This window comes from Alligator sinensis, unplaced genomic scaffold (genome assembly GCF_000455745.1).
Source record: "Alligator sinensis unplaced genomic scaffold, ASM45574v1 scaffold823_1, whole genome shotgun sequence".
NCBI classification, from domain to species: domain Eukaryota; kingdom Metazoa; phylum Chordata; order Crocodylia; family Alligatoridae; genus Alligator; species Alligator sinensis.
In genome coordinates, this window is record NW_005842272.1 from 463153 (window position 1) to 468039 (window position 4887).

General features: G+C 42.9%; 1 long non-coding RNA gene across 1 annotated transcript in view; it reads right to left on the minus strand.

The window, feature by feature from the left end:
- Positions 1 to 961: 961 nt before the first annotated feature.
- LOC102370802 overlaps positions 962 to 4887 on the minus strand; it is an 11694-nt gene continuing 7768 nt past the window's right edge. The window contains exon 3 of the long non-coding RNA XR_324345.2: positions 962 to 1027. This is a non-coding gene — a long non-coding RNA (uncharacterized LOC102370802). The remainder of the gene's footprint in view (positions 1028 to 4887) is intronic.

Consider the following 4887-nt stretch of genomic DNA (forward strand, 5'->3'; position numbering starts at 1 on the left):
AGTGCCCTTTGTAAAATGCTTTCAGCAAGTAAATTCCCTGCAGATTCCAGCTCAAGCTGACAAATACTTTCCTTGCAGTTACCACTCTGGGCTGCTGCAGGCAGTACTGGGCCTGGGGGCTTGAATCAAAAGAAATAACTTTGTGTTTGCTGTACTCCCAATGGTGATCTTGTGAGTTAGAAAGCTGCTTTTGATAAAAACTGAAGGAACAAGAACCATACTTGTGAGAGATTTGCAGAAGTAAATTAGAAGAGACTTTGGGTGGGATTAGAAACTGGGCCTGGAGGATGACAGGAAAGAGAATCTGAGAGTTGAGGTACAGAAGACTATGGACTATAGGCATAAAGGAACAGAGGCTAGGAACCAAGCGGATGGTGGATGTTAGCAAGGGTGAGGGCAAGGCAGAAGCAAGCATGGACTTCTGGACAGAGTACCATATTTTCGCGCATATACTCTACTCACGGGTATAAGACACACCCACATGTAACCCGTGGAAAATTGTATTTTTGCAATTACGTCCATGTATAGGCCGCCCGGGCCCCTGCAGCCCGGCCTGCCCGGGCCCCAGCCCCCCACAGGGGGAAAAAAAAAGTCCGCCAATAGCCTGCACCCATCCATTTTTTTTTTTTTTTTGTAAAATCGCGTATACCCCGCAGGATATGCGTGAAAATATGGTAATTGAGACTGAAAGCAAGTAGGTGGTAGGGAAACAAAGAGCAGATAAAGAGAAAGACTAGGACTGAGATATGGTGAGGAAAAAGGGTTGAATATGGAGTAAAGGGAAGAAATTTAAAGTGGAAAAGTCAGATAAATACAAGATTTAATGTTTGAGTGCCTAGATAACATCTCTGTCATGCTGAAAGTTAATGTGAAGTCCATGAAGATGTTAACAACTCTTTTCAGAGTGTGAATAGCATGCGATATGCAAGGCAAGGCTACAAACCGACCAGCGAAGGTAACGCCAAATATATAAGACCCTCTTGTTAAGCGGGTACTATTTATTCCACATCCAGAGCGATACAGGGGTCTGCAGAAAGAAAAAAGTATAGCATTGTGAAAATAAAGATTGCTTCACAATGCGCAAGTCTAGAAGGGAATAAAATTAAAAGTTGCTTGTTCAACCTTAATGCTGGCATTTCCTAACTTGAGAGTACTAGATTTTACAGCCTTAGCAATGTTCTCTTGAGACAGTCTGTAAAAGCACAGCTATTCAGTATAGAACCAAGGCGAACAAGGAAGCTATTCCATACGTATAAGTAGTATATATAAAAAAAAAAAAAAAAAGGAGAAAAAAAAGTGATATTCTAGACAGTGAGAAAACAAGTGTTACATAGAATATCTTACTTTAAATAAGAAAACATTTTTGGAGAGAACATCTGTATTATGTTATGTTTATATAAACACCAATATGTAATTCTAAGTGAGACTTTTCCCATAAGCCTCAGGGAGCAGGGTATCTCAGTCTTTTAAAATTCCCATGCAGGACAGAGGAAGGAGGTACATGTTACACAACTGTTTCTTCACTATAGTAATTTCTTTAGACCTCCATTTCCTCAGCCAAACATATTAGCCTAGCCTCAGCTTTAAATTTTTTTACCCTGCAATATGCATTTCACTGGAGAAAGGAGGAAGTGCTTGAAATAAAACACAAGTATGGTCTTTACTAGAAGAAACAGGATTAAAAATGATAGGAATATGTCTACAGCAAATCTATGGGAGACATTTCTGGAGTGGGGAAAGACAGCCAAGTTCAGAAAAAAACAGCCATCTGTGAGAGACTAATGTTGGGGTTATTTTGTGGCATACTTTTTGTCCCTGAAACAAGTAGCCAATTTAAAAAGGCACAAATCAATATAGTAAAATCACCCTAGTCACATGACTGGCTTGGCTTTATTTCTGAGATTCAATTTTTTAAGTTCAATGACTTAAAGAAAATTTTGGAGGGGCAGAAATAATTTACTTTTTTCACCAGTTCATAGATTACTTTGTAAATGTTCTTTACATCTAGCATCCCCTCCCCCACCCACAAAAACCCCACTGGGAAAAAAATATTGATTCTCTCTAGTAAACTGTCTTCCTTTTACATCACAGTGGGTGCACCTACACAAGATGCTAGCTGTACAGTAGCCTAATACCCGTGTTCATACGTTACTGCTCAGTAGTGCGAGACTATTGTGTAGTTAGTGTCACTAAAGCTGTGCACTGCCACTACTACACAGTAGTGCCAGTTACTGCATATCTATTTAGTACTTGGTTATGCAGGTACTAAATTTAATATGCAATAGCTATGGAGCATTAAATGAATGTGTAGATGCACCCAGTTTATCATGCAATGCATCTGCCTCCTTCATATTTTAATCCTCAAAGAAGCATAGAAGTTTCACTAAGGTACAATATTCATCTTATCCTCCTTTGGCTGCACTAGATGCAGGACAACTGCCCACAGTCATGGGCAGCATGAAAAAAAAAAAAGACATTTTTAACACTCTAAAGAATCCTATAACCTTTCTACAAATTGGTCTCTGAGAACATAGGTACCACACCTGAATAAGACTGGAACTCAACTTTAATATATTAGACTCTCTTTGAAGTTCCTTAATTCCCAGTATAATCTGACTAGGGCTTGACATCTCTCCAAGAGAGGGTGGGAGGATTAGAAGATAATTTTCTTTCCATTCTACTTTATCTTTCTGCAGTTTTCTCCCATTTTCTGTTTTAGTAATCCCCATCTATGGGGATTGCATTGGAAAGTTACACAATTATGTAATCCTCTTGCCAGCCAAGTGCTGCTTGGCAGTAGAAGAGGGCTGTGGAATCAGCCCCCTCCCTGCCTTCTCCCCCCGCTTTTCTGTCCATCCTCCCCCCACCCCCCAAAAAAAGGATGTTAAATGCCTCAGCCAGAATCCTAGGAAATTAAATCCAGGCACTTAGGAAGGAGGAAAAACACAAAAACAAAAACAAAAAACAAAAAATGACCACAAGCAAGGAGTCCTAGAGTTACAGACAGATCCAAAATGAAAACAAAAAACAGTAAGACAGCAACCTAGGAAAACCCAATTAATAAAGCAACAGGTGACACCAACACCTCACCAGTGGTCCTGAATCCATCCCATGGCTGATAAGGTAGCTAGCCACTACCCTTCACCCCTTGTCATACTCCTACAGGCCAAGAGTAGAGTTGGGCCAGGTTGATCTCTTGCCCACTAAAGGGCTGTGAAGTCTCTAGAGACTTGTCCATTCCATATCCTGAAGTGATCATAACTCTAGTGCTACTGGACAGGGAGACCCTCACAAGAGTCCCTCTTTACACTGCTGCTCACAGGGACTTCCACCCAGGTAGCTACTACACCTCATTATCCTCATTCCAGCGTCAAAACTCAAGAGATTTTTTTTTTTTTGATTGATTAACTGCCCTGCACTGCCATACAGCAGAAAATCAGGTGAGGCCAGGCCTAAACAATTAGTTCCCCTTGCTCATCAACAGGTGCCTACAGCATCTCCATCCATGTGGAGTTCTCAGACAGTTGTTAGCTTCTATTTATTAGCAGGCATCACAGTGAGCTCTTCACTCTCCTTCAGCCCCAGTAGTGTAACTAAGGGGGAACAACCGAGGCAGCTGCCCTAAATACCAGCTTGAGGGGAGAGACAGGGAAACATCATTAGCTGCTGCCAGAGCAGCAGCTGAAATCACCGTTGCCCCCTACTTGTTCTGCTACCCCAGGCACCCAGGTGCTTTGTTACACTTCTGTTCAGGCCACAGTTTGCATTTACATCAGGAGCAGCACTGAGCTAGGCAGCAGAGTATGCATCGTTTCCTGTACTGTGTGCTGCTCTCCTACGTTCCTTTGGAAATCCAGAGGTTCTGTACATTTGAAGGAAGAGCTGGTGCCCGTTGTTGGTTTTCTGCAACTTTTTTCTTCAACCTGAGAAGGGTGCATCTTCACGAGGCAAAGGCAACTGGTCTTTTGAAGTGGTCCAAGGCAGAAGACACATAGCAACTGCTGGAGACTTCACTTAGATTTGCTCTGGACACCTCCTTAAAGTTTAAAATAGACTAACAAGTGAGAGGTGCCACATAAATCACCCACAATGCTACATACATTGCAAAAGAGGTAGGTTTAGCAGGGCAACGAGCATGGTATTGGAACTGGAATGGACCACATCTTGGGAAGTGTGTTAATAGGCACTGCTCTTCTCTAGAATGTGGACCAAGATGCAACATCAGTTAAGCTGCAAATGGCATGGCAAGCCTCTCTTGAAGACACTAAACTTACTGCACTCCGTAGTACTTCAGTCTTCTGCTACTAGTCCCTCTTTGTGCTTTTCAGCCTCTCCCCCTCTGCTGGAAAGCCATCTATAGCAACCTCCCTGCTCAGTCCTTTCACCCTTACCCCACCCCTTGGGAGTTCTGCTAGTTTCATTGGGTGGGCTATAGTTGCAGCATTGCTTCCCATCTCCCTTTTTATATAGCTTTAAAAAGGTGGAGCAGTTAGAGCACCATCTGCCTGGTGCTATCCTAGCAGTGGCAATAGGGACTTATTACAGTCCTCTGCAGGCATTTCCTTGATTGGCTAGCTAGCCCCAAGGTTCAGCATCTCCTATACGATTCTCATCTGTTCTAAATGGATCAGTGTCTAAGCAGGAATGCCCGAATCCACTACAACATCTTATTTGCTTGCAGTGTAAGCATGCCATAGACATGGAGAGCTATATTTGAGGACGTGATTTTCAGGGTAGTGCAGAAACTAAGGGAAGAGTGATCAGGGCACCAGTCCCAGCATTAACCGAGAGGGGACACCAGTGTGTTCTCTCCCTGTAACAGAGTCTTCACCATGGCAGGGGCAGCACTGCATCCCCTGGCCATTGAAGCCAGGAAGACAGCCCCAC